Source organism: Ascaphus truei, chromosome 5 (assembly GCF_040206685.1).
Source record: "Ascaphus truei isolate aAscTru1 chromosome 5, aAscTru1.hap1, whole genome shotgun sequence".
NCBI classification, from domain to species: domain Eukaryota; kingdom Metazoa; phylum Chordata; class Amphibia; order Anura; family Ascaphidae; genus Ascaphus; species Ascaphus truei.
The window spans coordinates 274,815,402-274,837,946 of record NC_134487.1 but is presented as its reverse complement, the minus strand read 5'-3'; the positions used below and the strand labels follow the sequence as shown (position 1 = coordinate 274,837,946).

The following is a 22,545-nucleotide window of genomic DNA, read 5'->3' as shown; positions in this document are numbered from 1 at the left end:
TCCCCCCCCCCGCCCCTAACCTCCCCCCCGACTTCCTTTTTTTTTCCCTCTATGATTTGACCCACTTTACTTTATTTTATTACTTTTCTTAATATATGATTTCTCTAGACGTGGTACGACCGAGTAGGGCTCGAAAAGTCGTACGACTTCACTGCATTTACACCTTTTTACAAAAGGTCCATTTTAATGTATGTCTGCATCTTATGTACACGGACTGTTATTTCAAACACAGATACTGTATTGTATAATACGCATGCATTTCTCAATAAAAGACAAGTTATAAAAAATAAAAAAAAGGAGCATTCCAAGGGGTTTCCGGCGCTGAACTGCCTTCATTTCAGCTAAGGGGACTCCCTCCTTCCCTCTGGAGATGCTACCGATACGTCCTGGTCGTTAAAGCTAAGGCCCCGCTGCCTCAGTCAGCGCTCCCGCACTGCATGCAGGCGGCGCGCTGAGAGGCAATTGACCGCTACCTGCGGTCAGTAGGGAGCGGGAGGGGGGGGAAGCGTGGTTTGAGCATAGGGTCCGTTCGTCCGCCCCCCAACCCACACACACACACACACACACACACACACACTTCCCTGCTCCCCTCCCAAGCCGCCTCCCTCCCGTAGCTCCTTCCCTCCCCTCCTTGGCTGACTGCCGCACCACGTGACTAGGAGCTTGCAGCATCGTCCGGCTGACGCGTCACAGCACGCAGTCAGCCACGTCGGAAGGAGCCAGCGGGGACCTCCAGACTGGAGGAAAGGGACTGGTGGCCCGCGGCCGTGCGCGCCGCCGGACGCAGCGTGACCAAAGCCTAAATCTTCCACGGCATGCGGCCCGATAGGAGGCAGCGGAGTATGACATTACGACTTCCTATTGGCCCACATGCCGGCTGAGGTTTAAAACTCCATTTTGTTTCCCCCCCACAAGGGATGGTACCGGGGGGGGGGGGAGGGGGCACCTTTGGATGTATCTCGGGAAGCAGAGGGCCCCTATAGCTGAAATAAACAGCTCCAGCTCCAGAAAAACACCTGTTTCCCACTTATGCTATATAAAAAAATACTAAAACAATTGTACGCCTAGGAAACCACACATTTAACCGTTTCGGTGCCAGAGGGAGTTGTGGTGCCCGAGTGCCACGCCCCTCTGGCACAGTGCGGTCACTTTAAATAGCTGTTAGGTGACAGTGGTGGCCATTTTGGTGACCGTGGCGGCCATGTTTCCTCACTGGGCAGATAGAGTCCTGCGCTACATGGGAACGCCGGGCACGATCGAACCCAGTAAAAAAACAAAAAAAAACAGACCCTTTGAGGATGACGTAGTGACTACATCATGGGGCCCGGGAGTGCCAGTCCCCATTACGTAGTGACTATGTCCTGGGCAACTCAAAGGGTTAAGCATGACAGCAAATGCACCAAACAGCACTATAGTAGGGGGGAAAAAAGGAAATTATACAGCTTCCACAAGGGGTTCATGCAGAATAGGGAAAATAATAATGCGGAGAGGACCATCATACAGAGATGAGGGCAAAAGGTCTGGTGCTACTAGATATTCCAATTGCTGCTGTGTTCTCTTCAAATCTTTTATTACATAATTTATTCTTTAAAGTAGAAAAGTACTGCAAAATTTCCCAATGTTATTAGTACCCGTAAATCCCCAAAATGTGCTTTACCAATATATGATTTTGTATTTTTTATTTCGGCCTCCATGCTGTGAATTACGATTTTATTGGGGGGATAAATCATTATCTGTTAAATATGAAACATTTTCTTGCAATTGGTATTCAGGTCTCTCTTTAAATAAGTCTTCATCTTTTTATATGAGACAGTGGTTTTAATAATAGGTAATAAATACATTGAATACATTTTTACAACTTCTCATCTCTCCCAGCTCTACCCTTTCCTGCCCCGATCTACTGTAGTACACTCTTAGACAAGATGGCTTCTACCACCACACGTCGCCCCCGACAATTCAAGCCACAGCCGTCGCACACACACACTTTACCCGCTACCTCCAAAACTGATCATGCACTGTGGGACGTTACAAGAGGAAATCCCGCTCTAAAGCAGACTTCCTCCACTATAAATTCATACTCTCGTCCTAGAACACTGCCCTCTCCCTTGCCAAGCAACCCTACTTTTCTTCACTCACACAAACTCTATGCTCTAACCCTCAACACCTATTCGCCACCTTTAACTCCCTTCTCCCCCCAACCACATCAATACCCTCATGGCCCTAGACCTCGCCACCTACGTCACAGACAAGATCCAGCCAGACATAACATCTGTTCATGTCACCCAACAACTACCTCCCTTCAGCTCATTTTCCCGTGACTGAGGACGAGGCCTCCCATCATCTCACCCTACAACCTGCCCCCTTGATCCTATTCCCTCACATCTCCACTCCCTCTCTGACACACTAAGCCCCACCCTGACTCACCTCCGGCACGTCACGATCTTCTTTCAAACATGCGCTCCTCACACCCAATTCTAAAGAAATCGTTATTTGACTCTGCCCCCCTCTCTAGCTACCGCCCTATCTCTCTTCTCCATTTTGCCTCCAAGCTACTTAAGCAACTAGTATACAACTGCATGACTCACTTTCTCGTCTACAACTCCCAATTCCAGCTTGACTCTTTGCAATCTGGTTATCATCCTCTACCCACCACTAACAAAAGTTGCCAATGACCTACTCATAAATAAGTCTAAGGGTCAATTCTCCTGGATCTCTGTGCTGCCTTAAACACTTGATCAACCCCTTCTCCTGAACTCTTTCCAGTCCATTGGCCTCCATGACAAATTCTTCTCCTGGTTCCCATTCTCCATATCCAACTGCTCCTTCAGTGTTTCCTTCTCTGGTGTCTCTCTCTCAAGGCTCTATCCTTGGCCCTCTGCCCCTTTCACTCTTCCCCTCGGCAAACTAATACAATCTTTTGACTTTCAGCATCATATCTATGCTGATGACACCCACATTTATGTCTCCTTGAATGACCTCTACCCTGCCCTGTGTCCCCACCTGCCTCTCAGCAATCTCCTCGTGGATGTCCCACTGTTACCTGAAGTTTAACATGTCCATAACAGAATACTGTTCCCCCCTTCCACTGCCACCCCTACATCCAAACTCCCTCACTGTCAATAACACCAAAATCTCATCAACACCTCAAGCCCGCTGTGTAGGGTCATCATTGACTCATCTCTCCTTCATGCCTCACATTCAGTCCCTCTCAAAATACTGCCGTCTCCACTTTCGAAATATTGCTAAAATATGCTATTTTCTCACTCGTGGTGCAACTGAAATCCTAATTCACTCACATGTTGTCCTGCCTGGACTACTGCAACCTTCGCCTAGTTTGCATTCCCCTTGTCCGCCTGTCCCAACTCCAGTCCATCTATAAACGCTGCTGCCAGACTCCCCTACCTCATTCACCGCTCCAGTAAGCCAGTCCCTATACTGGCTTCCCATTTACTCTAGAATCAAATTTAAAACCCTATCTCTGATTTACAAAGCTCTTGACACTGCCCCCCTTATCCCCAACTATATCCCCAAACGCCCCCTGCGTTCTGCCCATGACGACATCCACCTTTTTTCCTGCTTTATCACCTCCTCTCACTACAAGATTTCTCCCGTGCCGACCCCTCTTTCTGGAATTCCCTACCACACACCATCACACACTCGCCCAGCTTACAGACATTTAAAAACTCCTTGAAAAGGGGAGTTAGTTATCGGCATACCTCTTAGGCTACGGCCCCGCTCCCTCAGTCAGCGCGCCTGCACTGCATGCAGGCAGCGCGCTGAGAGGCACAGACCGCTATCTACGGTCTGTATGGAGTGGTAGTGGCGGCCGTGGTTTCAGCAGAGGGACCCGCTACAATCCCCCTCCCTCCACGGGCTCGGTCTCCCAGGCTGCAGGAGGGAGCAGCTGCGGCCTGCTGGAAGGTAAGCAGCTCCCGCTCCCTCCCTCTTCCCCACACGCTGATACACACACACACACACCACCCCCTACCTTGTGGAGGAAGCTCTCTGACAGCTCACGATCCCGCCACCCGCCGCTGATAGGCTCATCAGCGCACCACGTGACGCGTCACCGCTCGGGATCACAATTTTCTTGCATCCCCTGGCGGCTGACGCGTCACAGCGCGTTGTAAGCCGTGCAGCGAGGGGGGACTGGGACCGGCTCAAGAAGGATACCCCTGCTGGTGAGGAATGCGCACGCGCCGCCGGACGCAGCGGGACCAAAGCCTAACACAGGGGTGGGCAAACTTCCTGCACTGCGCCCCCCCCCCCCCACCTGCTCTCCCTGTGTTGCGTTTCCTCCCCCTCCCGGTGTCAAATGACGCTTCGGGGTCATGTGACATCACGTGACCCACAGCGTCATTTGACGCCACGTTTCCATGGACGCCGGGTAAGTGAGCCCCCCCCCAAAAAAGTATTGCGCCATCCAGTTCTCTAACATCCAAATTCCCCACTCCCTCCCAACCCCACTGGGACCAGCTGTGTGGCTAGACCAATCTCCACGCTATGCAACACTCCCTAACATCCTCACCTTCAAACCTTAATGGATCAGCTGTGTGGCTGGACCTCATCACCCACAATGAGCTTTTGTTTCAACGTTGTCCCTCATTCCCTCTAAAGTGTGAGTTCTTATGAGATTTGTATGCAACTCTGTTCATGTAATTATTACATCTCTGTGCCCCCCTTGTACAGCGCTGCAGAATATGCTGGCGTATGTTCCATAAACACTGACAAAAGCAGGGTTATGCTGAATTATTGTTTTAGTTTACTGCTCTATAAAAATGATTTGAAATTGTCTCTCTCTGCATTCGGTCCGGTTTACTTTCTTTTCAGGGTTTCTGTTCTCTCCCCCACCCCTCACTTTTTCCTCTCCGCTTCTCTTTCACTAGCAGGGAAGCCAAGAATCCCCAGGCAGGCTGCATGTTCTGTATTTATAGCCGCATTCTTATTCTGCTATTTATACGGAGGCTTGTGTCAATCTGCCAGGCCATCAATCAGTAGGGGAGTGTCCTTTCAGAGTTGTGTACAACAGTGCAAGAAAAGCAAACTATCCCAGGGGTGGCCAACTCCAGTCCTCAAGGGCCACCAACAGGTCAGGTTTTCAGGATATCCCTGCTTCAGCACGGATGGCTCAATCAGTGGCCCAGTCATTATGATGGAGCCACCTATGCTAATGCAGAGATATGCTGTTGGTGGCCCTTGAGGACGAACTTGGCCACCCCATAACTAGAATAACACAACAATGCACCTTGCCCAGGGGAGATAACAATGTAACTTGCAGTATTTAGTGCTCCAAGAGAATGAGAGACTACCCCCCCCCACCCCCATCCCCCCTCTTTTTAAAAAGCTTACCGGAACCAGAGGGTCCTCCTATGCTCATGCGTGGTCCCCAGATGTTCAGGGACCCACCAGTTCCCGGTAATAAAAAATGTTTTTTTTTAAAACATGGAAGCCAGGTCAACAGAAAACGGCTGCCAGTGAATCCTGACACCTCTGCCATTTTACCTGGGTGATTTTATATATATATATATATATATATATATATATATATATATATATATATATATAATCAGCGTGGATTGCAGTTCACTACCAGGTTTCAGCATTTGACCCCTTTGGTTATTTGTTCTTGTCGTGTGCTAATAATGTTTAATATAAAGCAGCAGTCTTCTACGCCTTCATTACGTCCAACGTTAGATGTTTTATTTTATTCCACTTGTCTAAAGCAGGGGATCAGTCCATGCTACTTTATTACTGGGAACAGGCTGTTCGGCAGCAGCGATATGACAGGTTTTGGACCTCAAAAGGTTTGGGAGTTGTGGACGAGACAAATAAATGTCATTTTCCATTACAATTGACACTCCATGTAAGTCTAGTACAGGCATACCCCGGTTTAAGGACACTCACTTTAAGTACACTCGTGAGTAAGTACATATCCTTCAATAGGCAAACGCCAGCTCACGCATGCGCCTGTCAGCACGTCCTGAACAGCAATACCGGCTCCCTACCTGTACCGAAGCTGTGCGCAAGCGGGGAGAATATAGAGCCTGTTACACATGTGTTATTTACATCAGTTGTGCACGTATATGACGATTGCAGTACAGTACATGCATCGATAAGTGGGAAAAAGGTAGTGCTTCACTTTAAGTACATTTACACTTTACATACATGCTCCGGTCCCATTGCGTACGTTTATGCGGGGTATGCCTGTAGACTACTCATGTTAAATATCAGTGAGACCTAACTCCAAATCACTGAGATTTATAGAAAATCAGCAGAGATCTCGACCTCAAGGGACCAAAATAAACTCTTGTAATGGAAGACTTTTTATTTTTTTGTAAATCACAGAGACACTATTGAAGTCTAGAAGATCGCTGATGTTAAAAATTATGGATATTGACCTCAAAATTAATGGGCCTGCTGTTTCTGCTACTTATTCACTTACAAGGCGGCTTCAAAGCAGCAGTCCTGTTGTAGGGTCCTCCAGGTAGAGATGGGCACATTTTAATTTTGTTTTGCGATTTTTTTAATCCGTCTCGATTTGGGCGGTTGCTTTGGCTCGCCGATTTCCACGGATTACTATCAAAAAAAGGCAAATCCACCCGTTTCTAATTATTCATTTTTTTTTTCAACACGCTGACAATCCACACGGCGGATTGTTAAAAAACTGCACTCGGGTTAAATCCGGGGTGCGAGAGGCGAGAGAGAATGAAACCGCGGATTATTAATCCCCCGTGCGGATTTTGGATTCAATATGGAGAGCAGATTCTTAAAAATCCACCTGGATTGCATCCAATGGCGGATTTGGAAGAATCTGCTCAGGGGGGACAGATGTGGTGTAACACTCTGCGAAAATCCGGTAAACAGATTTTTACCAGTTCGCCCAGGTTCAAATAGTAACTAAAAAAACATTTACTGAGGATAGTGTTGTATCAAGGTGAAAAACATGCAATCTCAGTCTAGTAGCTCTGAAAGAGCGGGGGCAGTACGTCGCTTTATGACTGCTGCCTTCTCATTCCCCCCATTGCAATAACTCACAAGCGTCTATGAAAGTGTGACGGGTAAGGTGAAAAGCACATTATTTTGAAGGCATAGCCACCTTGACCACTAGGTTATTAAAGCAATAGTCTATGCAAGTACCGGTATGTATATCTTTATTTGTATTGCACCATCCATGTGCATAGCACTTCACATCAGTAATACACGTGACATAATAATGCAACACCCCCCTCTCTCCTAGTGGGTTACTAGCAGGTTAGTTTATTTTGGACCCCACCCTGTATTACCATAAGGATTCTGATGTCACGGTAGAGTATTTAGGATAGGGAGAAGGTTCTAGAGGGTAGATTCCTGGAGGATATGATGAGGAGCCTCGGGGATAGGAGATGGGGATAGACCCATAAAATAGTGGAACAGACCAGGACCCCCTTTATTTATTATGTTATAGAGAGAGAGACACAATGCCCTTTAAGCTAGGATCCCAGTAGAAGGCTAATGGAGTCTAGCTGGTCCCAAATACGGGAAAGCGGCATACCACAGAGGGCCTCAGAAAAGAGGGTTCCCGGCAGATCGGCTCTAACTGTGGATCCGCAGTAATAATGTACTCGTCTCAGTCTGCATAGAAGTGCAACTGCACTGTGATTTACTACAATCACTGCTGCTGTGCATTGTCCATTGCGCCACTATTTGTTCCAGCAGGGTATATACCAATACATTTGACACACAAATATATTCATTGTGTCATACAGTATATGTATGTGTATCCTATTTACCTTGTAAGCGCATTGAGGCTGGTAACTGAGTAATCTAGTCACGTGGCAGTATTTTAGCACCTACCTGATTATTATCTAATCCACCATGATTTATACACGATGAGCTCATAACCAGTATACTAAATGACTTGCCTAGGCGCATAACCAGTGACACCCAACATCCAATAGATGTCTATTTGGCTATTTATATAAACGCTGCAATACCCTGTTTGTCACTATTAAGCTACTGATTCTCCGAGCTATCGGATAGCTTATTTATGTGATTAGCTGATAGACAATTTTTACAGATAATGATTATTCTGCATCACTGGTCTCATACTATTCATGGAGATTTTTTATGTGATCAGCTTTAATTATGACCATTATTGGACAATGTTAACACATATCGCTACAATATCTGTTTATTACTACTAGTCTGTATCCAGTCAGTACTCATTGCTATATTGTCATACAACTGGTGTGATAAGTATAGAATTGCATCAATAGAATACTGTATATCTGTATCTTTATGTAGTGGTATTAAGTGGGTTATTTATACTACTTTTCCTATTAAGGATTAAAACAAACCCAATTTACCAGTACACCAATTGAGCCGCCCACTCTGGGGATTTTAACAAATCACTGTAAATATGTTATTCACTTACGTCGTTGTTGTTTCTACAAATGTATTATTAAAATGTTATTATTTTTCTTAACCTAACTGTACTCTCTATCAAGTGTCATACTGAGGGGTTGACTGTTACCCAAAATCAGTGGGAATATTGGTATTCCTTGATTTACTAAGTCACAATACATGATAAATTACACTCTGAGTGCCATAAGATAAGGATCTAGTGTAAGCAGATTGCTTTACACTTTTTGTTGTTTCTATTGGAAACAAAATGGATGCCGAGCCAGCCTCACTCAGTGGACCAATAGAAAGTTGCAACTGACCCCGATGTCCACCTAATCTTTATAACTCAGGAGGTGGGGGACCTAGGGAGTTAAAAATGAGTCTTGTTCAGGTATTATTTGAAAATGTATATATTTTTTAAATTCGGAGTATAAAATAACCCATAAGGCCTCGGATATAGTGCAGGCGCGTGCACGATCGAGCGCATGGCGTCGTGCGCGCCTGTCCCTTGAGCGATCTATGGATTTTGATTTTTTTGGGGCGGCGTGGCATCACCAGGCTGGTTTGCCCCGATTGGTTGAACCGCCCATGTGACACAGCTGTCGCGTGAAAAATCTAACATTTTTGTCGGCTCAAAATGCTGCAGCGTCATCGCGCTTCAACGTGTGCTCTATGGGCGGCTTCAGCGGTGCTGCATGTTGTTCGCATCGCGCAGACTATGGCCACAGACTAACTCTCTTGATGCGACTCCTAGAATAATGTGACCTGCACGAATTTGTTCGTTGATCAGAATACACGTTTATTTTTGAGATCTGAAATAGGGACACAAATTGGTAGTCTGAAAGAAATACAGAAGCCTTGGAAGAACGAACATTCATTTTAACTGAAGCTATTCTTCCTAGCCAAGATATTTGGTATTTATTCCAACTCTGTAGATATTTTATCATTTTTGAAAAAAGGGGATCTCAAAAATATTCAAAACAAGATTTTCCAATTCCTTTGGAAGAATAAGAAGCCAAGAGTGGCAAGATTGATAATGTTGGCTTCTGACAAAATAATTTTGCTGAAATGAAGATACTGTTGATATATTTTTTAAATGGACTTGGTGGGATTTCTGGAGAAGGATTGAAAGTGATGTTCAGTTTCCATTTTGTGTGAAGGAATGTGTGTCTGGTGTAAATGAGAGATTTCGCTCCTAAGTTGATTTACGAATGTGCCTAAAGTAACGCCCACATTCCTAGTGAGAGTTGGTGCCTGGAACCTATTCATAGCTGTTTTGAGGCTAGTTTTAACCAGGTTTAATGAGCTGTAATATGATTGGTTTAAGAATTAAGGAGTGGTCAGTATAATCTACCTAGTAACTGTTTTAGACAAAAGGAACCAAGAATGTATAAAGAGGCTGCCTGGACACTCACTGGCAGAGAGAGTCTTGTAGACTTTTGAATGAGTATGATCATACTATACTATGTATTGAAATAAACTACTTATTATCAACTGAACCCGGTTTGTCAATTTGGAACATTGACACTTCCAAGCAATGTGGAGGTTTGGGAGTACCAGATATCATAAAATATTTTTATTTAGCACACCTAAAACAAGCAGTAGTCTGGAATAACAACCCAGTGTCTTGTTGCTGGTTGGAAATTGAGTCCTCGTATGTTTCTCCCCGCGAGACTTTGGTTCCGAGACGGAGGGAAAATGGTCTCAGGCAAGTCTTTACTAGGAGCAATGAAGTAAACATAGAAGATATGGTCTAAGAATTAAAAAAAAAATACAAATTGTCATCCTCTCCTTCCTTATAAACCCCTATTTTTGGCAATCCGGATTTTCTTCCAGGATGTACCCCTAAAGACTTCATACAAATTAAAGAAGCCAACATCAAATCAGTGATAGATTTGGTGGAGAAAGGGGTGATCTTGTCATTTCAAAAAATGCAACAGAAATACCACCCCCATTACTTTCCATTATTTAGTTTCCTTCAGATCAGACACTTCTTAGTAGAAATTTCTCAAAAAACAAAATTCACAGAATTAACAACATTTGAAAAACTGTGTAGAAAAGGAATATACCAGAGAGGTCTGATCTCGGAAATTTATACGGGAATAGCGCCGTCAACGGGAGCCGTCAACCATAGTTACATGATAAAATGGGCTGAAGACCTCAATATGGAAATAGATAAAGATGACTGGGAGGATATCTGGGAATCGGCAGCCAAAACATCAATTTGCACTACGATAAAAGAAATTATAGGCTAAAGCAGTAAAATTCAGGGCATTATTGAAAACCCTGCTCTCTGATTGGTTAAAATTCCGGGCATTATCCACAGTAATGCCCTGAATTTCAGCAGCTTGCAAAATGCAGTTTTCAATCTGTTTATTTCCAGCCAATCAGCTTTCAGAACAGCTGAGACAGGGCAGGGGATTGGTTTGAATGAAGTAAAAGCTCTGAAACAGGGCAAGGGATTGGTCAAAAAGCATCAGCCACGGTTTGACTCCTCCCCCTCCCGAGCTGACTGAGATTTTCTGAGCAGATTCAGTTGAATTGGGGGGGGGGGGGGGGCGGAAGAGACTGCAAAGAAGTGTGTTGTGTATAGAGGTGCAGTATTGTGTGTGTGTGTGGGGGGGGGTGTAGAGGTGCTGTGTTGTGTGTAGAGCTGGGGGGAAGAGTGCAAAGTTTAGTAAGTGGCTGCATTTTTTATTGTGGCTGCAGTGTGTGTTGTGCTGTTGTATGTGTAGCAGCAGTTTATGTGAGTGTAGAGCTGATGTGTGTGTGTGTGTGTGCGTGTGTGTGTCAGTAGCAGTGTTTATGGGTGTAGCATGTGTGTGTAGCAGCAGAGTTTGTGTGTGTGTGTGTGTAGAGCTGCTGCTGTGTGTGTAGAGGTGCTGTGTAGTGAGTGTAGAGGAGGTGCTGTGTGGTGTGCCTAGAGCTCCAGTGTGTGTGTGTGTGTATAGAGGCCCTGTGTTGTGTGTGGTGTGCTGTTCTGTGTGTGTGTGTAGCAGCAGTTTGTGTGTGAGCTGCTGTGTGTGTGTGTGTACACAGAGGGGGCGGCAGTGTGTGGATATAGATATCTGCAGTGTAAGCGTATATAGAGGTGGTTTCATGTACTGTATTTACCATTTTATTTGAATAAAAAAATCTATTTAACTATACAAAAGTGTCTATTATTTATGAAATAAGCCTTCATTTAGCCTATAATAGTAGTCATCCCCTCAGAACAGGGCATTACTGGCCAGTAATGCCCTGTTCTTCAGGGATTATTACTTAAATATATATAAAATGTTATTTCAATGGTACTTAACTCCGAGTAGGCTGAGCCAGATCTCCCCAGGTATATCTGACCTTTGTTGGAGGGGGTGCGGCCTGAGAGGGGATCTGGTCCATATTTGGTGGTCTTGTCCTCAAATTCAAACATTGTGGAATATGATCAGAGTGATGATCCAGGACCACACAGGAGTATTGGTACAGATGAACCCGCTGTCGTTCTTGTTGGCCAAGCCTATAGAGCAACTACCGAATTCACAGAGGAAAATGGTACTGTATCATGCATCCTCACTGCAGCCCGATGCTCAATAGCAGTGAAGTGGAAAAAAATTAAAGCACTTTCAAAACAAAATGGTAATCCATAGAATTAATGAGATCAGACTCATGGAACATCTCTTAGCCATCCTCAACCAAAAAAATAGACCAGTTTAACAAGATCTGTGAGACATGGCCCGTGACATAAGAACATAAAAACTAAAATTAAATAAAAGGGAAAAAAAAACCTTTCGACGGACCAGGATGCGGGCAGGAGAACGGGATGAGTCCCCACTCCCCTACTATTTGAGCCCTTTTCCCCCCCAATTTTTTTTCCTCCCCTCTCTATTCTTCCCCTCTCCTCCGTCCTTTCTTACTTCCTTTCTTTTTATAATACCATCCACGTTTAATTTAATAGAGGAAAAATACGCAAATCACAAGAACAAATTGAATAGTTGAAAATGGCACAAATAAGTTCTAACCTTTTTTTCTTTTGAAAACTATTTTGATCTAATATCACTGTATGTTTCCAGAAGTTTGAAAAAGAAAAATGTTAAAAGTGGCATTTACTGTGCTGTAGTATAGATAATTTCATATAACTCCTTTGTTGTTTTCACCAAAATAATAAAGAAAACATTTGAAATAATAAAAAGAATAAACGTTTAGAAATCTATTTTGATAGCGGTCATTTTATATCAGATTTAAAATATGTTATATGTGGTGAATCTGTGGGGGAAAGGAGTAATTACCTTCTTGTCCCTGTCTCTGCTAATCAAGGAAGGGGGGAGGGGGTGGATTTCAGGGATTAAGAACTCCCTTTGAAGATAGCACCCAGGGTCTCTGGTATAAACAGATTGTCCTTGATTGCCCAACAAAACAAACTCAGGTTAAGGTCTGGCACTCTGGACACTCAGTAACTATTATCTCCTTGTTTTGTTAACCAATAAATGCCCAGTCAGCTTTTAATTCCAGTTGATTTCACATAGAAAAATTATTCTTTTAATACAAGTTAAACTTGTGTGTGCTATATTTTAGCACAGCTATTTTTTATTTATATATTCATATAGTGCCCACAGTGTACATGGAATTGTAATACAATAAATGCAACAAAATCAAGAAAGGGAAACCCTGCCCAGGGGAATTTACAATCTGAGCAACTACACAGAAAAAAAGAAAAAAGGCATTAACATGAAATATCGGACGCGGGAGGGGAGCTCTGACACTGCGGGGGTGCCGGCGGACTGCAGTGTAGCTGTTCTGGACTTTTATTACATGTGAGTGTATACTAGCTGCTATTGTGCTAATAAATGTTTATGCAGATCTGAAATACGCTCAATCTATCCTCTTGATTATTGGGGGAGCTGAGAGGAAGTGGGGTTTTCACCAGTGGGACAACACAGTCCATGGGGAGATCCTGAAGTATTACACTGCATTTGAACAGAGGACTTCTCTTCACAGAACTTCTTCACAGAACTTTATTTGCCTGTACTTACACATGGCCATGTAATCATATAGTTTATATTATATCCCTTCCTTTAACTTGGTTAGGTCTATTTTTGACCAAAGTGTTGTGTTATACTATTCTCACACAGATTGTGGTTCCTTCCATTATAGCTGTTAATTTGTTCTTTGTTCCCCCTTTTTCTGTTTTCTGTCATTATTTCAAGGATCTTGGGTAGATCCTTTTAGGGGTAGAGCAGTTGGCAGATCCATGCCAGACTTCACCACATTTGGGGAACCATTTGGCCTCAACCGATACGGTAATATTCTACATTATTGTCCTTCCACCCATCTTACATAGAGTTAGCGCCCGAGTTCTATTTCACTGTCTATTGAAGTAAAGCACTGGCAATAGCAGGACCTGGGTTAGGCTGTGGACCCAGTGCCTCCACTGCACGCACACCCGTGAGGCTGCCGGTGCGTGCAGCTGAATTCCCCGGCCTGCAGAGAGCAAGACACGGGGAGGACGTGCCGGGGGAGGGCGTGCCGGGGGCGCGGCCATGACATCACCCAGCAGGTTTGCCTTCATTGGCTGAACCGCCGGGGGGGCGTGGCCTAGCACTCCGTCGCCATCTCCATTTTCAGGTGTTTCTGAAAAACTTGGCGCGCAGCGGCCCCCTCTCGCAGCGGGCCCGGCCTCATTGAGGGGAGGGCTTTTGTCCCTGCAGCGTCCGCCACAGCGGGCGCTGCAGTAGCCAGCGGGGATCCTGGCCTTACAGTGGTATCTGCCTTTGGTTTTGGGTGGTGACGATCTCGCTCTGCTGTCAAAACCAAATGAAATTGTTTGTTCACAGATGACTTATACACAAATTCTAGTCTTTACAGAGATTAAACAGATTATGGTTTAAAGCCTTATTCACCAACACAAGAGCACTTCATCTCCAAACGCAGATTACTTTGGGGTTTTCTTCATTTTAATTTACTAAGTTGTACATGATGGTTAATAAATGGCAAAGTATCACAGCCCGTGATAAATTCTCCGGAACCAATACGGCTTATAAAACTTGGACTTACTGAGGGATATAGTCATTGTATAACCAGCTTCCTATAGGCCACTGCCCTGTGATTAAAGCAGAAATACAGGATTCATTCTTCTTTATTAGAGGATTGAAGCAGGGGGTCTCCGGAGATGAACCTCGTTGATTTCAGCTCCGGGGACCCCCCCTGCTACCAGAAATACCTCCGTAGGGGGTGCCGGTATCCCTGGCAAGTCTAAAGATCCTGGTCACGCAGGCCAATAGGAAGTCGCAACGGATGACGTTACATTTAAACGCCTAAATTGTGGGAAACCTGGTGACCATACCTGCTGCCCAGGACTCCAAGTCTAAATCTAAAAGAGAATTATATGAGGAGGAAGAATACAGGTTTAAACGCAATTTCACCCCTTTTCACCAAGATATCAAGTAAAGTGCTCCATCTTTATCAGCACATAGCCATTTGGATCTGGAATTTTCAAAGAGTACTGAGATTTATCACAATTTATAACGGATATCCAAAATATATAACTCTGGTCTTAGAACAGCATTAATTTGTTTTTAAATGTTTATATATCAGATCAAACTATTAATTAGGTGCACGGAGACCAAGGGTCAACCCCCCCCCCCCCCCCCCAATTCCTCAGAAATACACAATGACCTACAATAGTTGTCATAGCACCACAGGTTAACTCAAGGTTAACACGAAGAAACCCATATGTCTGCACTCAAAGAAATTAAACAGCTGTAGTAGCCTGGGATGTCAATTGTCCCACTAGGTGGATTATAATTACTCCTGCCTAACGACACGCTAGAGTGAGTGAAAGCTCATAAAACCAAAATAAAGAAATGTTATTAATGTAACCTCGACGACTTAAAATGAATACATAACAACAATTAAATAAAATCCCCTAGGGGGTTGTTCATGAAAAACCCAGACTGGGAAATACCAAATAGGAAGTCACCTGTTAGATAGTACTCTATGAATACACCAGATAATATAGTATAATGTCACTGGTTGGTACATGGGATACAGATAGCATAATCAATGGCTAAACATATGTGACTCACATCAATCCCAGTCAGGAAGACGCAGAGCGCAGTGTGTGATAAGAGCTCGATATGCATATGACCTGTATAAGTTTAAGGTGAGTAAACACACTAGGGGGCCTATGCAGAGAGCAGCGAATTTTAAAAATGGCGAATTTAGTAAAAAGTAGCTTTTTTGGAGAGTTTTATTCTCCATATGCAGAAAAGTGCGAATTCTGCTATGTTTAACATGGATGCGTGTGGCGAGTTTAAATTGGCGAGATGCGCGCTTCAGAAACGTGTAAAAACAAATTCGCGCCTTTTTTTTCCCATTGCAATGGCCGCGAGCGGCAGCTTCTTGCCAATTTTTTCTGGCGAGGCAAAAAGGAGACAATCGCGCCATTTTATTGGCGCGAACAGCCGCTAGATGCCGTTCGCGGCTCTCTGCATTTGGATATTTTTAAAACTGGCGAGATTGAGGTTCTCGCCAGCCGCGAGGCGAGTTTTACAAATAGAAAAGAAAAATTGGCGCGTTTTTCGGAACTCGCCATTTTCTGCTGTTTTCTGCGCGATTTTCTCCAAAAAATGGCGAATTTCGAAATAGCGCTGCTCTCTGCATAGGCCCCTAGATATGATACATAATATAATTGTCATATACCAATCATCAGCTGTGTACACATGATATATTAACACAGTAATGCCCAGTGAGGCTGTTGATGCTGAATGTGAAGTAACCACACAGTTAATCACCCATATAGTAGCTGGGATGATGATGCTTCATACAATGGTATGCTCACCATTGAGTGTGTTTACTCACCTTAAAGCTGCTGTTCAGGCTTTTTTTTTAAATGTATAGTTTTTTTTTTTACTTCAATAGTTTCATGTGGGCAATCTCTACTTACCTAAAGAACTGCATAGCTGCCGGTCAATTCGTTCTCTGTCTATTGATCTGCAAAGTTTGGCGACATCTTTAAATATGGGGAATGTATTTCCTCTGTTTCTGTCACTCAGTGGAAGCTCATGAATATTCATGAGCACTCCTGCACCGACATGTGCAAGAAGAGGGCAGGGCTCACAAAGGGGTGTGCCAGGGCTTGTGACAGGACATGAAGGGGCAGTGCCTTAGTAAACGGCTGTTAAAATAGAATACAAGAAAATTGGTCTTTCAAAGTTGTTTTTTTAAAAACAGAAAATGCTAAAAGTATTTTTTCTTACTACAGAACTGATTTATTAAAAAAACACACATGCAGGATATTGACTGAACTGCAGCTTTAAACTAAAATTTTCATTTAGCCTGCTGCAACACATACACCGGGTCTCCATACCCAGACTGTAGTAATCTACTACAGATAGGCTCATGTAGATACTGAATGGGGAAATGTGATTTTATTTTATAGATGCTAACCTCAGTTCATATGCGCATGCAGATATTGAATGGGGCAATGTGATGTTATTTCATTGATGCTAACTTTAGCTCATATGCTCACCATTGTATGAAGCATCATCATCCCAGCTACTATATGGGTGATTAACTGTGTGGTTACTTCACATTCAGCATCAACAGCCTCACTGGGCATTACTGTGTTAATATATCATGTGTACACAGCTGATGATTGTTATATGACAATTATATTATGTATCATATCTAGTGTGTTTACTCACCTTAAACTTATACAGGTCATATGCATATCGAGCTCTTATCACACACTGCGCTCTGTGTCTTCCTGACTGGGATTGATGTGAGTCACATATGTTTAGCCATTGATTATGCTATCTGTATCCCATTTGATAGTACCAACCAGTGACATTATACTATATTATCTGGTGTATTCATAGAGTACTATCTAACAGGTGACTTCCTATTTGGTATATCCCAGTCTGGGTTTTTCATGAACCACCCCCTAGGGGATTTTATTTAATTGTTGTTATGTATTCATTTTAAGTCGTCGAGGTTACATTAATAACATTTCTTTATTTTGGTTTTATGAGCTTTCACTCACTCTAGCGTGTCGTTAGGCAGGAGTAATTATACTCCACCTAGTGGGACAATTGACATCCCAGGCTACTACAGCTGTTTAATTTCTTTGAGTGCAGACATATGGGTTTCTTCGTGTTAACCTTGAGTTAACATATGGTGCTATGTATGTTCAGTCCCATTGCACCCTAGTGCATACTTTTTCATTGTAATAGGTTGAGCGTTGAGTTATTTCTTTTGTTGGCTACAATACTCGTCTCCAGAGCTACACTTTCGTAACCTTAAAGTGCAATATCAAAACATCCTTAAATCAATATGTATATATAAAAAAAATACTGACATAGAAAGTGAGTGATAACCTGCAAATAAAGTGTATTAAGGGATAAAAATAAGTAAATGTAAAAATATTAATTAAAGGACTCCAGGGGGGGAGCATATCATTTTCAGGAAAGGATTATGCCATATCAAAGTCCAGATTTAAGCCACAAAAAAAACATTTTTTGTATTTTTTTTTTTAAAAAGGAGTTGGAGTGTGACTTGGAGGCTTGAGAAAGTGTGGTCACTCACCTGAAACGCGCGTCGGAGCAACTGCATATACAAAAATAACAGATGAACGGAGGTTGCAGATATCCTTTGGAAACGGGAGTGGACTTTCCCTAACAGTTTTATTATTCATGAAACAACTGGAGGAGCGAATTAATGCAATAATTACTTTTTCTATATACATCTATTGAGAAATACACACCACACAGATCCTCTTGTCTTTAACGAGACAGTCCTAAATCTGGACTTAGAAGAGTCATCTAAATCAGTATTTTTAAATTATCACATTTCCTCGATTGTAAGGCGCCATCGATTGGAAGACGCACCATCGATTTAATAACAATTTTCGTGAAAAAAAAACAGCAATCTCCTGCTCCGCACTACGGGTGGTGGAACGTCATTCCGCAACGTTAGAGATAATAATAATAGCATGTTTTTGTATAGTGTTGCTAGTTTTACGCAGTGCTTTACAGAGACATTTTGCAGGCACAGGTCCCTGCCCCGTAGAACTTACAATCTATGTTTTTGGTGCCTGAGGCACAGGGAGATAAAGTGACTTGCCCAGGGTCACAAGGAGCCGACACCGGGAATTGAACCAGGCTCCCCTGCTCAAACTCAGTGCCAGTCAGTGTCTTTACTCACTAGCTACTCCCTCTCCACATGACATGCGATACACAAGTTGACTCACATAAGCGGTCATATTGGTAAAGGAACAAGTTCCGGAGTGTACTCAGCTCCCGGGACAGATGTTCCACCTTCTTCTGCAACCTTCCCCTGCTTCTTCCCTCCTTGAATTCTATGGTTTTACATATTAGAACATAATAACAATCATCTGTTCCTTAGCAGGACTTAAAAATTAGGTAAATACAACCTCAGATGAACAAAACATGACATATTACACCGTATCATGATTTATTTAACAAAAATAAAGCCAAAATGGAGAAGCTATGTGTGAAAAACTAAGTACACCCTTACTGCTTCCATAGGAATTAAGATGCTAAGTAGCATACAGGTGCTGCTAATCAAATGCCCTTGATTAATTGATCACCAGCAAGTGTGACCACCTCTATAAAAGCCGAAGTTTTAGCAGTTTGCTGGTCTGGAGCATTCAGGTGTGTGTTAACACAATGCCAAGGAGGAAAGACATCAGCAATGATCTTAGAGAAGCAATTGTTGCTGCCCATCAATCTGGGAAGGGTTATAAGGCCATTTCCAGACAATTTAAAGTCCATCATTCTACAGTGAGAAAGATTATTCAAAAGTGGAAAACATTCAAGACAGTTGCCAATCTTCCCAGGAGTGGACGTCCCAGCAAATTCACCCCATGGTCAGACCGTTCAATGCTCAGAGAAATTGCAAAAAAAACAAAAGTTACATCTCAGACTCTACAGGCCTTAGTTAGCATGTTAATGTTAAAGTTCATGACAATACAATTAGAAAAAGACTGAGCAAGTATGGTTTGTTTGGAAGGGTTGCCAGGAGAAAGCCTCTTCTCTCTAAAAAGAACATGGCAGCACGGCTTAGGCTAAGGTCCCGTTGCACGCGTCCGCACGGCTGGCTTGCTTGCCGGCGGCGCGTGCAACTCGCTGTACCGCGATCTGCGGTCTACAGGATACTTTTCTCGGAGCGGGGGGGGGCGTGGCCAAACGGGTCGGGGGGGGGGGCGCGGCCATGACGTGAGGGGGCGCGGCCATGACGTGAGGGGCCGGAGCGGGAGGTGGGCGGGAGTGGGAGGATTGACAGGGAGGGGGGGCGTGGCTTGAGCGGAGGGACCCGCTACTCTTCCCCACCCTCCCTCCACGGGCTGCCACGGGCTGCAGGTAAGTAAAAAAAACACACACACGCAGGCACTCATACATACACACACACACACACACACACACACAGACAGAGACAGGCACGCACACAGACAGGCACACACATACACACACACACACACACACACACAGACAGGCACACACATACACACATACATACACACACACACACACACACACACACACACACACACACACACACACACAGGCAGGCACTCACGCACTCAGACACACACACAGACAGGCACTCACGCTGCTTTCACTCCACACTCCTCCCCGCTCCCCGAAGCCTCTCCTCCTCCCGCAGCCTCCCCTCCCCATTGGCTCACAGCCACACCACGTGACGCATCAACGCTAGGAAACACCATTCTGTTGTGTCTCCTAGCGGCTGACGCGCCACAGCGTGTAGTCAGCTGTGCAGCCAGTGGGGACCGGGACCGGCTTGCGAGGATTCCCCTGCTGGTGGGGAACTCGCTACATTGCCGCCCGCGCCAACGAGCGCAGCGGGTCCCAGGCCTTAGGTTTGCAAAGTTGCATCCGAACAAACCGCAAGACTTCTGGGATAGTCCTTTGGACATACGAGACCAAAGTGGAGATGTTTGGTCATAATGCACAGCGCCACGTTTGGCGAAAACCAAACACAGCATATCAGCACAAACACGTCATACCAACTGTCAAGCACGGTGGTGGGGGGGTGATGATTTGGGCTTGTTTTGCAGCCACAGGACCTGGGAACCTTGCAGTCATTGAGTCGACCATGAACTCCTCTGTATACCAAAGTATTCTAGAGTCAAATGTGAGGCTATCTGTCCGACAGCTAAAGCTTGTCCGAAATTGGGTCATGCAACAGGACAATGATCCCAAGCACACCAGCAAATCTACAACAGAAGGGCTGAAAAAGAAAAGAATCAAGGTGTTGCAATGGCCCAGTCAAAGTCCAGACCTCAACCAGATTGAAATGCTGTGGCTGGACCTTAAGAGAGCTGTGCATAAACAAATGCCCACAAGCCTCAATGAACTGAAGCAACGTTGTAAAGAAGAGTGGGCCAAAATTCCTCCACAACGATGTGAGAGACTGATAAAGTCATACAGAAAACGATTACTAAAAGTTATTGCTGCTATAGGTGGTTCTACAAGCTATTGAATCATAAGGTATACTTAGTTTTTCACACATGGCTTCTCCATTTTGGCTTTATTTTTGTTAAATAAATCATGACACTGTGTAATGTCATGTGTTGTTGTTCATCTGAGGTTGTATTTACCTAATTTTAAGACCTGCTAAGAAACAGATTATTGTTATTATGTCCTGATATGTAAACCATAGAATTCAAAGAGGGTGTACTTTCTTTTTTTGCACCACTGTATGTCAACAAAAATGGTTGATCTGTCCTTTTAACAAACTTTTTACACGATATATCCTTGTTTTGTAAAGCAGCACACTGGAAATAATTGGCTCCATAGTAATACAGTGCTTTTTGAAGGGAACCTTCTTTTCTGGCGCCTACAGTGTTTTCATGGGAAAAATGTCTTGCCTTGTAACGAAAAACCGTAAAGCAAGTGACGTCACGCTACTAATGGGCGTGCGCCTGTCGTGCTCACGCATGCACACAAAAAAAATCAGCATTCCAGGCCGCTCGGTTAGACTAAACGCATGCGCAGAAGATAAGGTTGTGGCGCGCATGCGCAGAAGCCAATAGTCACCCCCATACATGCGCAATACAGCCCTTCACACCAATCACCTACTGCTCAGTGTGTGTGTGCACATCAGTGTGTGTCACTGTGTGTGTCTCTTCCAAGTGTGCAGTGGGGTGGAGGGAGTGCTCAGCATGCCCCACAGGCTCTCCCAGCTCTCCCCCCCACCCGACCTTCTCCTCCCTCCAGCAGAGCTGCGAGACACGGCGCATCTCCCGGCCGAAGAGGAGATCTCGGGGGAGCCGGGGCAGACGCAATGCTGTGGGGAGTTAGGTGACAGAAGCGCCGTGTGCTCGGTGCGGGGAGAGAAGTGCAAGTGTGTGTGCACGCCAGGGGATCCAGCGCATTAAGTCAGCCGTTAGTGCAGAGGGGCGTGAGGGTAGTTGTGCGCATGCGCAGTAGGTGATTGGCGTGAAGGGCTGTATTGCACATGTGTGGGGGTGACTATTGGCATGCGTGCCACGGCCCACGACCTCTTCTTCTCACATGCGTTTAGTCTAAGCTCCGTGCGGCCTGGAATACTGATTTTTTTTTGTGCATGCAAGAGCGCACAGGCGCACACCCATTAGTAGCGTGACGTCACTTGCATTACAAGGCATGACATTTTTCCCATGAAAACACTGTAGGCGCCAGCAAAAAAGTTTCACTTCAAAAACAATTGCAGAGGGGGGGAGAATTTGCTCTTTTAAATCTTCCACTCCAATCATTGGGACAAGGGCTATTGCAGCAATTAAAAGGATTATTTTTTAGGAAGTTATCTAAATAAAAGAGGGAAAGTTGAATAGATGACGAGCATTATTTGTTATTGCAAATTAGTACTAGAGTCCTAAAAGAAAAATCCATGTTTCCAGTTTTCTAGTACAAAAAGTAAACACAAAGAATATGTCAGGATTACTCTTCATCTCACCTGCTGCTCCCCTAAATGTCTCCGTTTTCTCACTCCCCCTTTACTCTCACCCCCTTCACTCCCCCCTCTCTTTCACGCTGACCCCCCTCCTCCTCTTGCACAATGGGTGTAGCACCCATATAAGCACAGGCGTACAATTTCATAACAGTGCTGTGTGTTGAACTGCAGCAGTGTGTCTTATGTGTACAGGGTTAATAGAGCATCGGGTGC

At 44.4% G+C, this 22,545-nt stretch overlaps 1 protein-coding gene across 2 annotated transcripts in view; it reads right to left on the bottom strand.

Annotated features, from left to right (window-relative positions):
• Nucleotides 1-22,545, bottom strand: part of G3BP1 (G3BP stress granule assembly factor 1) — a 43,776-nt gene that overhangs the window by 20,503 nt on the left and 728 nt on the right. The window lies entirely within an intron of this gene.